The following is a 12,539-nucleotide window of genomic DNA, read 5'->3' on the forward strand; positions in this document are numbered from 1 at the left end:
CCAAAAGTTAGGCTGGCACAAATGGTCTGGCTGTAAACTATATATAGCATTGCGATGGGTGTACTAGGCCCTTTGAGGTCCCCTGCTGGAGGCCTCGTGGTCTTACCACACCCCGCTCCAGAAAAAGAGCAGTGAAGGTGGGTCTTCTAAGCCAGCCTAGAGAGGCTACAGGGAAGCAGCCAATCAGAGTGCAGCAGTCCTAGTTAAAAGGAGCTGCAGGGCCTGAGCACCTCAGTTGCTGGCTGGGACCAGAAGGGTGAGGAAGGAGTGGAGTTGAGATCTTCAACTCTGAGGTAAGGGTGAAGTGGAAGGGACTATGTGAGAAGTGGCCCAGGGAAGAGCAGCAGCAATGATTATAGGAAGCAGCATGTGCTTGGGCCACTTCAGTCAGGATAGGCTAGCACAGTTCTACTGCCCTTTACTCATACTATACAGATAACATTTCATTACCACTTCATTCAATACTAAAGTGATTTGTAACCCAGTGTCAGCCACAATTGGTCACTTTACCACCACAGTTCTATCTGCTTTTACCTAGGCAGAGTGGGTGTGATCATGTGTACACAGTCTGGTCCTGAAGCCTTTTACCCTCCCCAGCTCCTCACTAGCTCTCAGGGGAGAGCTCCTTTAGACTCTGCTTACACATTCTTCCTTTCTCCTCTGCTTTATGTACAGACTTTGTTTTTTCATTCCACCTGCTTCATTTTTTATTCTCTCCCTTGCCTAAGTGTCAATCAATATTTCAGTTTAACTCAAACTTTCAAACTAAAAATGTACCAGGGTTTGAAATTGCACAAAACATGTTTGCCTCTTTCTAGCCATATTTATTAGCAGTGTTTGATATTGAGGGATTATTCTGTGTATCTTCACTCAAGCAGAAATGTTCCAGTGATTAATGGACTGACACATAGAAAAAGTTTAAGAAAGACATTAGCACTGAATTTAGGGAACAAAATATCTTTTGGGCCATGCCTAGCAGATTTGTTTGAGAGATTTGAACTGATGGAGGATAAAATTATTTGATAGTCATACATAATGTATATTCAAAACCCTGATAAATTTGTTTTGGACATTTAAGAAATTGTTAATGCACTTTAATATCAATTTGTGCTTGTTAGAGACAAAGGAAATAATTGAAAACATGACCAGTAACACAGTCTTCACTTATAATGCTCTATCTAGGGGATCTGACTTCTGGTAGCATACTGACTACTACTTGTGCCTATCTTCACCCTGTTTAGTCTGGGAGGGATGTGTTCAGATTAAGTGGAATGCATTCAGAGTTGCTGAGGTCCTGCCACCTTGCCTCAGAACATGCTTTTATAACACTGAGCCTTTCCAGTGGAGATGTGCCAGCTACCAGTGCTGGAGGTTGTTGGTGGAAGGGTATTTGCAGTAGCTTGTCAAGGACAGTGGGATTGGATTAGGTGGGGACAGAGGGGCATGGTGGTTGCTTTGAACCTCTATAGCAGTGGTCTCCAACCTTTTTATGCTCAAAATCACTTTTTGAATTTAAGGGCAACCTGGGATCTACCCTACCCCTTCCACCAAGCCCCACTCCATTCACTGCACCCTCCCCTGACGTTGTTTGCTCTTCTCCCCCACCCACTTAGTTTCACCAGGCTGGGGCAAGGCATTGGGGTTTGGGAGGGGGTGTGGGCTCCAGGCGGAGCCTGGGGCAGGGGGTTAGGTGAGGGGGGTGTTCCAGGCTGAGGCAGAGTGTTGGGGTGTAGGAGGGGGTATGGGGTGCTGGCTCTAGGGTGGGGGGGGTCAGGGCTGGTACAGGGTGCTGGCTCCAGGAGGGGGTATGGAGTGCAGGAGAGGGCATGGGGGGCTGGCTCTGGGAGGCTGCAGGTTGGGTAGTGGAAGAGAAATGCTGGTTCAGCATAGCTGGGCCTGCTCTACTCATGCTACTCCTGGTCTTAATGCTGCCCATTGAAGGGGGTGGCACTTACCTTAGGCGGCTCTGGGCCCACACTGCTCCCGGAAGGGGTCAATGAGCCCCTTCAGCCCCTGGGGGAGCACATGGCTCTGCATGCTGTGTCCATCCCCCCCCCCAGGCACCACCCCCACAGTTTCCATTAACCACAGTTCTCCGTTCCCAGCCAATGGGAGCTGTGGGGGCAGTGTTTGCAGGCAGGAGCAGCATGCGGAGACCCCTGCCCCCCCAGACCTGCAGGGGGGTGCTGGCTGCTTCCGGGAGCAGTATGGGATGGAGGCAGGCAGGGAGCCTGCCTTAGTGGTAGCCCTGCTGCATCACTGGAGATCGCGATCGACTGGGAGAGTCTCCAGGATCGACTGGTTGATCGCGATTGACAGGTTGGTGATCACTCCTCTGTAGGTTGGGATAAACATCTGAACTGTAGGGCATTATGGAAAATGAACTCCAAACATTCCAAGGTTTCCCCCATTTTTGTTGAATGTGGAAGCTCCTGCTTTCTGGCAGAACTGACTCAACCCCAGTATTTTCTGAGTGGATCACATGACCTGAGGTGATATAACCACTTGACCGCTCCCCTTGCATTCACTTCCAGGTCTGCTTTTTCCTTACAGTAACAGCAAACTTACCTTTTTCAAAGTGTTTCTGACTTTCTGTGGCCACTGTTACCTACCCATTTCTCTTACTACTTATTCATATACTTCTTTACATGTGCTTGGCCCTTCATGTGGGCATTCAAGTACCAAAGGACCTAATTCAATGCTATGCTGCCATCTATCTAAAAGTGGAGTAGGCCCATGTCTGCTAGTGTGCCAGGAGCCAGAAAATCCCATCACACCAGCTCACAAGCTCTGGTTTGAATTTCCTTTTATAAAGATGAACGTTTGTTTTAAAATGCAGTCAATAACAAAACTCCCAGTGACTTCAATGAGACAATATCAACCCTTGAGTTTTAGCTCCAATATGGTTTTTTCAATTAAGAACACAGCTTTTAAAAGCTCTCATGTTAATCTCTGGGATTCATTTATCTGCGGTTGTCTTTGTATTTAGTTCCATGCAGATGCAGCAGTTTTAAAGTGTTACCACTCTATTTGAATCTACTAATCCCTGTTTAATTCTGTAGGGAAATCCCAAACAATGATCAATTTCTGACAGTACAATGATTTCCACAGCAACAAACTCTGTCAGAAACATAGCATAGGACTTTGGAAATTAAGAGGAAGATGAGGGAGAAAATATAACTATTCTTGGAATAAAGCTAATGTTTCTAATGGTGGAAGAAGCCCAGAAAACAAAATGTACATGTCTTTAAATAATTCTTATTCAATTTCCTGATATGTCATGTCTGCAAATCCTTCTTTAAGGCATATGGTGCAAAACTCAGCCTCTCAACACTCTTCTGAGGGACGTAAGGTTTTTTGTTTTAATATTCATTTTACAGATGATACCTAGCTCTTGTATAGCACTTTGCATCAGCAGATCTCAGAACTTTGCAAAGAAGGTCAGGATCATTATCCCTTTGCAGATGGGGAAAATGAAGCTCAGAGAGGGAAAGGAACATTCTGAAGGTCTCTAAGCAGCAAAATCTGAAATAGAACCCATGTCTCTCAACTCCTAGTCCAATGAGCTATCTATTGGGCCACACTACCTTGGGTGATTTAGTTATGACTATCTTAGATGACTTGCCAATGATCAAACTTCTGCTCATGTTTGTGCAAACAAATTGGTACATCCAAATAAATATCAGTACAACTTGTCAGCAGCATCAACAACATTCTTGATATCATGTTTGGTTTACAGGTATTTGGACACCATGTTATTTAGAACTGTGTGTTCCAAACCTTATAGCAAATTAACAATTGGTTCCCTGACAGATTTCAGTTCTTGCTGTTGTCTTTCGTTGTAAGGAGGGGATTTGTGGGTGCTCAGCAATGCTGAACACTAGACTCCTTGTACTGAAGTGCATACATATGGATTTCTAAGTCCACATTTTAGCAAGATCGGTTTGAAAATTTTGGCCAAAACAAGTCAATAATTGTTACACTGTAAAGATATTAGCCATATCCTATTCTATGAAAATGAAGTTTGTTTACGGAAAAATATACTTAAAGGAGCATATAGTTCAGCACCATATACATTTATTTCCCCTGAAATGTGGATATATTTGGTTTAACAGATATGCTATATTTATAAAGGGAGAATTCCCCTTATAAAACATTAATCATCAGAGCCCTCAGTATCAATCATGGTTTCATCTAAGCAAATGGTAGTTTCCACCTTCTGACACTTAATTATCAGACGTTACAAATAGTGAGGTGTGTTTAGTTTGGAAGGAAGACTTATCCCATTGAGGTATTAATTAATATTTAAATAAACAATTAAAAAAAAATCCGAGCCTTATTCTTAACACTGATTCAGCGGGGATTTTATACTTTTGTTTTGTTTAAAAGAGTAAATATGTACAATCCTACATTGATAAGAACCTGCCTGTGTGCAAACCAAAGAAGAATGAATCCATTTCAGACCATAGGTGCTACCTCAGTCTAATTTCTCTTGTTTGGTGCATTAGGATTCTTTGCATGCCCCCGGTTCAAGCACTTAGGCTGGAGAAGATAATATTTATTGTGAAGAAGCAATATCTAAATCTATTCAAAGCATGTTTGTGAACTAAAGCTGTCTCTAACTCTGAAATCTCAAAAAAACGACACACACACCGGCAGAAAAATGATACATTTTATTACTAGTATTGTATTAAAAATACCATGCTTCAAGTTTAAACATTTATTTTAGTTTATATTTGCAGCGAGTGCAGATAAAGAACTGTGTGGTGTTCTTGCTATGCTGCAATAGTAGTTACAAAGCATCCTCATCAATTTCATATTTCAATAAAATCTTCCAGAGCTTTGTTTTTTTGTCCTTTATGCTTTCCTTGGAACTCATGCATCAGCATGTAAAAATTCCTTTTGTTTAACTCAGGGGGCTCATTATGTTTTTTTTGTCCTAAGGCTTTTGAATATGATTCCTCTGTTTTGTTAGACACCGGAAAGCTCTATTTCACTTGACTGCCTCTTTCAGAAAGAAGTGAATACAAGTGTTGTGAGTAGAATCAGCTGAACAAATGTGGGTTTTTAAAAATCTCTCTCAGTGCATATGGCATCTACCGAGCAACATTCTATAGATGCTTGTAGGTCCGTAAGCCATTTCAAGGTGGCCTCAGTGTTGTGGATATCACCCATTTCACCTCTGAATACACAGTCGGGGTACTATGTTATGATGTGTTCGATGGTTTTGATGTTCTCACTACAGTCACATGAAGGAGTCTTTGATACTCATGCATCACGATAACCGCATCTTCCCTGGTTTGTTCTGATATGGTTCAGTGTGTTCCAAAGTCTGCATAGCAGATCAATATTGGGAATGCGGCTTTTTGGATCAGTGATAATGTGCCTGTTAGGAATGGTGGATGAGGTCCAGACATATTGTCATTCCCTGGCCAGAGACATGAGAGAGCTGCACATGGTCCACAGTGGTCTTCATGATTTCAGGTATTGTTGGGGTATGTTGTACATAACCTGCTGGATGAGAAGCTCTTTCTTTTAACTACATTAAAGAGCAATTTTACATTTTCTTTTAATTTTTCTTGAGTAACTATCTTTGATTTACACTAACCACCTGTATATGCAGAATAAGTACTAGGCTAAGTAATCCCCACTAATGTTAAATCTAGAAATGTGCAAACACAATTGGAAGACACATGCAATTAAGGTGTCTGTCTTTTCCTTTTTTTTCTTCTCCAGGGTCATCTTCAAAATCAAAAAGCTGACAACTTAAACCTAAACTTCAACTTTAGAAGCTAGTGAATCTTCACTCAGAGAAAAGAGAGGAAAGAATTTTTGCTATTCTTTCACCAAAGCACTCAGATAACTTTATCTATCAGCTTCTTATTCAGTGAAACTATGCTCTGGAATGTGAGGTAGGGGCTAAAGCAGAAGACTGGGAGTCAGGACAGCTGGATTCAACTCTTAAATCACGTTACTGACAGAACCAAGACTTCTAACCTCTGTGGTCCTTAGTTACCCATAATTAAAATGGATATTATAATAACATAGGCTGTGAGGCTTAATAGCTGCATTAGACAAGAGAAGAAATTAAAGGGGCCCAAAAAGGGCAAGATATTGCTGAGCGTTATTCCAAATTGTAGTAGAGCTGTTAAACACTGAGCTGTCAAGGGTAGACAGCGTTACAAGTGTGACATTCTAAACTATTCATTGTCTTTTTATTTTTTTTCTTGATGCCTTTTTTGTCTTGTGCAATGGTGACACGTGGAACACCTTGAAAAGAGAACCATTTTGTCTGGATACACTGAAGCTATCCCAGCCCTCGGACCTACAGCAGGCCTTACTGTTAGCTTTGAAGGGAAGCAGGTGAGTACTTAGCTTGTTGGATGAAACGTTCCATACAACTATCATTAAGAAGAAATAGGGGGAGGCTTTCATAAATACACCAAAGATACAGTTGTAAAGAGGAAGTTGAAAAAGTGGCTGAGTACATGAGGATACCAGATCCAACAATGCCAAGGACAATCACTGGGATGTCACTTTGTAATTTTTAGCTGTCCTAATTCATTTGTACCCTTGAGAATAATGGTACTGGACAGATCAGTTACACTTGGAAAGCAAAGCAGAAAACTGTTGGTGTGGACCAACTTCTACTGTAGGTGGAGTGTAACAATGAAGAATGGAAATCTACTAGAAAGGTCTGGTCTCTCTCACCATCTGGTCACTTGGCTCCCTAATGAGCTGACTCTCCAGCATCCCAGTGAACCAGCCGGCAGGGGATGCCATCCTTCTGTCTGGGAACAGAAGCGGTCTGTTTACAACAGAAAATACTAATCTACCCTATAAAACATATTAAGATTTGTTAAGACAATTCAGTTCCTTATGACTGGACTATGTAAGGGTTTATGGTCACTGACATAAAGAATCCAATATTTTCTGCAGATATATTCTAAAATCCTTTAATGCAGAGCAATGGTATAAACAAGATAATTTTTATACTGGTTAGAGCACAGGGCTGAGAGTGAGCCCTGAGTTCTTGTCTCAGCTTTGCCACTGACTCACTCTGTGATGCTTTGGGTCATCACTTAGTCCAAAATTCTCCAACACCAGGGCCTAAAATTAGGCACTAATATCCATGGTTAGGCATCTAAATAAGTGGCCTGATTTCCCCTGCCCTGAGGTATTGCGCTCCTACTGAAGTTCAGATGAGCAGTGAGTACTTCAGCACCTCTCTACTAATCAGGCCATTTATTTAAGCAGCCAAGCTCAATATTTTGCCCTTTACTTTTCTATGCTCCAAATTTTCCATTAGTAAAAACAAATACTGTCTACTGAGGATATCCTGAGTCTTAATTAAAGCCAGATTTCCTTCTGCATTTCCCCTTGTCACCACAACTTGATCTTACTGTAAAGTCCTTGGACATTTTCCAGTGAAAAATACATATATTAATATACTTTCTCAACCAAAATTCAGAAAAAGGAATAAAAAGTATAGCACAATTTTTTTTCTGAACTGACAGATATGACAATTTCATGCAATAGCCTCAACTGATCTTACCGTATTACATTTATGTATTGTTAGTTGGGATTGTGTGTAACCTTTCTAATAGGGAGATGTGACAGTTGTGAGACCTGGGAGTTCAAAAACTATATTGAAAATGTGCCATATGAGTAGGGACTTTTGGGTCAATAAGTGTTAAGTGGATTTCCTGGGGGACCTTCAAGGAGGAGTTGATGCAAATTTCCCCAACTGCAGTTGTGCAAAATGCAGCGTTTTGAAGCTATGTCATGATAAGAGGGTCATTGTCTGTTTACTTGTTATGGAAGACCAAGATCAAAGGCCTGAGCTGTAGTTTAGCTTTTTTTTTTTTTTTTTTAAATGTGCCCAGCCATTGTTCCCGTTCTGGATCTAAGACCGGATGAACTTGTAACCATGGGGAAAACCCAGTTGTAGGTTTGAAGGACTGAAAACAACCAGAGCCTTAGGTTGGAGTTGGAGATTACCTTTAAGCTTTTTAGCATGCATGTAGGTTTTATTTTATTGTTTTAAGGCTTTTACCTTAAGAATAAATGTGCTTCCTTAAGAGCTGAATGGTAACTTATAATGGTGGGCAACACTAATCATAGCCCTCAGAGAAAGCAAAGTGCCGGTTTTGGCCCTTTTAGGCAGTCTGGCTTGCTGGGGATATCCCCAGCAAAAGGCTGGGAGCTGGGTAGCCTTAAAATCCCTGGTCAGAAGGATGTGACATGCAGGTCTCCACCCAGGAGAGGCAACAGTTGGGAGCTGAAGGAACCACAGAAGGGGAATACAAGTGCAGTTGCCCTGAACCTGTGACACTAGGAGTATATGCAAACTATCAGGTTGGAGCCAATCCTACAAACCTCCATGTGTGGAAGAGTATGTACAATTCCTTTTTATTTTTGCATAAGGTTTTTCCTATAGTTCTTGTCCCTGTAGTACCAGAACACCTCACATACACTGAGGATTTTATTCTAAAACCTCAGATGGATGGAAATAGTCTCATTTTACAGACAGAACACACAGGTGCAGAGAAAGTGACTTACCTCAGTCATACAGGAAGTCTGTGACCAAGACATCTCTTGAGTTCCCATTTTTTATCCTTAACCATAAGATTACAATGGGTATTCTGTGTCTGGAGGATTTTCAAGATCAAGCCCTTTATATAAGTTTCATAAAACTTTTTGCAAAGGTTCCTAATGTCCATTTAAATAAATGTAATTGATAAACACTGGTCCGATGCTACGAGAAAACAGGCAGCACTAGGAAGCTGGTCATTCTAACACTGTGTATTACACGCTTTCAAGACAGTGTTTCTCTTTAAAAATCAACTTAAATACATAAAGTGAAAAGCAAAAATTGGTGGTTGAGTATAATTACTCTTTAACTAAAGGCAAACACAACTATTCTGGTAGGCTTGGCATATAGTAAGGGAATTGCTTGGAAGGGGGCTGTCTATTGGAGGTAGTAATTTGTATAAGTTCCTTTCTTGGAGAATCACTCCCTCCAAGTGCCATGTATGGAGCAAACCCTGAGTGTGCAGATTTCCCCTTGTCTGGATGGGGAAAAGAGTCTTCAAAGTAGTGTCTCCTCTCTACCCTCTATGGGCAGACAGTCATAGGGTAAAAAGAGCAGAAGATAGCTTGGGCTAGGGGACACTAGTCATCCTCTACCACTCCCCTGGCGAGGTTGGTGAAACTGTGAATATGTATTAACATTTTCTTGTGTAGGCGCCTTTGAAGGCCGTACTGGGGGACAATATGGCTTCCCTGGCACTGCACCTCCAGACAGGTAGGGGACTTTGGAACCAGTGGAGAGGCATAGGGTGTAAGTATGGATGGTGCTGTTTTTAGTGGATCACTGATTCTGGTGACTGAACCATAGTCCATTCTATAAAGGTTCAAATACTCCTTTCCTCCCAATAAATCAGTTTGGGGAAAACTGAAGGTAAACTCAGATTTTTTCTCTCTTTCTCCCAGTACCCACTCCTGTGCAGTTTTTTTCCCATTGGAAGAGCCACTCCCTGTTCCACTCCCTGTTCCCCTATCTTTCACAAATAATATATAAGCCTGATATGTTTCTGTTCTACTCTAGACAGATTCTTACCGAGCCTGTCACCATGGCATCTGTTTGCCTTTAAATTTGAATATTTCAAAGATTTGGCTAGAGTTTATAGAATATTTTTAGTCCTTTCCATTCTCATTGACGGCCTTCATTTCTTCTCAACCCAGTTGGAAAGACATAACTCAGGAGGAAATCCTTAGTCAGCACTCCCCCTTCGGAAGGATGTGCAAAATTGATAACTGCTTTCCACAGACTTAAAATAATCTGTCTAGAATTTATAGAAAAATGCACGAAAAAATGACTCACCATATTGTGGCATATTTCAGGGAGTTTAAACAGGCTTTACGCCATCATCTGTGAACAAAAATAAGGGTTTGTCAACATGGTACAGCGATGTGCACAAGAATTCTAAAGCACACCAATGTATTGTGCACTAATTGCCCTGTGTAGACCCTGCTGGCACACACTTAAGTTCCCTAGTGCTGTTTGAAATAGGAATACATTAAGGTACACTAGGGAATTTTTAGTGCACAGGCCACTTCATGCACAACACACTGGTGTGGTTTAGAATTCAAACCCCGCTAATAAGCTGCTTTGTGCCATGTAGACAAGCCCTTAATTAACCAACATTTTCAATACTACCTTTTAACTCAACATTTAAGTGTAAGCCACCTTTGGGAGGACACATGAAGAAAACTGAAAATGGTGAGAACTCAACTAAAGACAGATCTGTGAAACTCAGACTTGAAAAGGAGGCCTGTCCAGCAGTGGAGGGGCCAGTAAAACAGAAAGTTATGTGAATTAGGGAACTGGCTACCATGAACCAGTAGGGACAAGAAGCAAGCCTTTTATCTCTCTCTGGTCAACAGAGTGGCACTGCTCTTCTTCTGCAGAAGGAAACACATTTGATAAGCCTGGCTGGGAGGAAAGGAGGGGCAGCATAATCTGGTTTTTGTGAGGAGTAAAAAGGGGAGAAGGTTTTAAAGATCCCTCAGTGAAGGGGACAGTGTCAGACATAAGCCTAAGAGTACTAAAGAAAAAAATAGGAGTACTTGTGGCACCTTAAAGACTAACAAATTTATTTGAGCATCAGCTTTCGTGGGCTACAGCCCACTTCATCGGATGCATAGAATGGAACATATAGTAAGAAGATTATATATATACAGAGAACATGAAAAGGTGGAGTAAGAGGCTAATTAAGATGAGCTATTATCAGCAGGAGAAAAAAAGCTTTAGTGATAATCAAGATGGCCCATTTAGACAGTTGATAAGAAGGTGTGAGGATACTTAACATGGGGAAATAGATTCAATATGTGTAATGACCCAGGACTGGGAGTGGCTCACACCTTCTTATCAACTGTCTAAATGGGCCATCTTGATTATCACTACAAAAGGGCTTTTTCCTCCTGCTGATAATAGCTCATCTTAATTAGCCTCTTACTCCACCTTTTCATGTTCTCTGTATCTGTAAGTACTCCTTTTCTTTTTGCGAATACAGACTAACACAGCTGCTACTCTGAAACATGATCTTAACAAGATACTTGAAATGCTGTTCCTTTTGCATTGACCTTCCTCAACCCGCGTATAAGATTTCATGTTTCCTTTTTAAGTATTGATAATACTTAAAATGCTGTTTTGTTGGGTTTTTTAAAGTTGCAAGAGGAAGCTCTTTTGAATTCTGTTCTGTGGCACTCAGACAAGACCAGCACACTCAGGCAGTCTTAGAGTATGATAACTACAGTGCACAAAAGCTCTGTGTATTGTTTGTTTTCTGTTATTTTTGAAACAATAGAATGGCACTAATATGTAATGGAGATTTTCAATGTAGAGCGTCACATGCATAAATTTTTTGATGGTTCATTTCATCCATATAGGATGATCCATCTGGTAGAACATGTCATGGGGTTTATTATTCATCCCTGGGGCATCTCAACTAATCTTTGGATTAGCTCTCAACCAATCAAGTTGAGGCTTCAAAAATTCTGTATGGTTCTGTGATGGGGTTTTCTCAGCCTCCTTTGGTTGCTCCCCCCCATCATGTGACATGTGTGTCTGTCTGTCTGTCTCTCTCTCTCTCTCTCTCTCTCTCTCCTCAGGTTACTCCCTTATTGTGATGTGGGTAATCCCTCTTAATGACCTGGCCAGATGACTAAGCCACAATTAAGGTTATCCAAGTTTCACCGCATGGGATGACTGGATATCATTCCTGGCAGCCCTCCACCAGTGGCATAGCCTTGAATTGGCAGAACCTTCACCAATCCTCTACTCTGGGTTCTAGCCCAGAGTCTCTGCAATCAGTAGCCAAGGTCTGCTCCATCCTTAAACCCTGCTGCTGTTTTCCCTAGGCTGCTTCCTATTCCACCTCTATTAGTCTTCTTTCTCCACTAGCCCTCTGAGTAAACTCTTTCTTTCAGGGCTAGGATCCCAGGGCTTCTACTCTCCCCCTGGGTTTTCTCCTTTTCCTCTCTAAGCCCAGAGAGTGACTGCAGCCTCCTTCCGCCCTCACCTCCTGACCTTACACAAGCCCCACCTGTTCCTTCTCAGGTGGGGTGCTTGCCTATCAGGCCACACCTGAGGGAGACTTAGGCTTATCAGGTTACTTAATGTTTTCTGAGACACATTAACCCTTTCTGGGCTAGTGTGGGATGAACATCCCACTGCAGAACAGTAAGATAAGTAATCTCCTAGTTTAAATACACACAGCAGGTATCACAAACAAAATTCTGACTTCTCTAGCAATTTTATACTTTAAGGACTGGAAAAGCCTGAAAGTTTTGACACCTTATTTCTAGGATATGGATCCAGATTTTATTTATTTTGGAGTTGTCAGAATATTTGCAGTATTATGCAAAGTAATACATAAAAATACAGTACAAGAGATACAACTTATAGATAGAGCTGGGGGAATAATTGATTGCCAGGTCTGATCAGCAAATAGAAAAATATTCAGAATTCTGTC

The 12,539-nt window shown here is 41.5% G+C and overlaps 1 long non-coding RNA gene across 1 annotated transcript; it reads left to right on the forward strand.

Annotated features, from left to right (window-relative positions):
• The first annotated feature begins 242 nt into the window (after positions 1-242).
• On the forward strand, positions 243-12,310 carry LOC122465695. Its single transcript, XR_006290706.1, has 5 exons — positions 243-293; positions 5,737-6,363; positions 8,263-8,395; positions 9,247-9,307; positions 11,677-12,310. It is a non-coding gene; the product is annotated as an uncharacterized LOC122465695 (long non-coding RNA).
• Positions 12,311-12,539: the final 229 nt, after the last annotated feature.

The sequence above is a fragment of the Chelonia mydas genome, chromosome 4 (assembly GCF_015237465.2).
Source record: "Chelonia mydas isolate rCheMyd1 chromosome 4, rCheMyd1.pri.v2, whole genome shotgun sequence".
In the NCBI taxonomy this organism is placed as follows: domain Eukaryota; kingdom Metazoa; phylum Chordata; order Testudines; family Cheloniidae; genus Chelonia; species Chelonia mydas.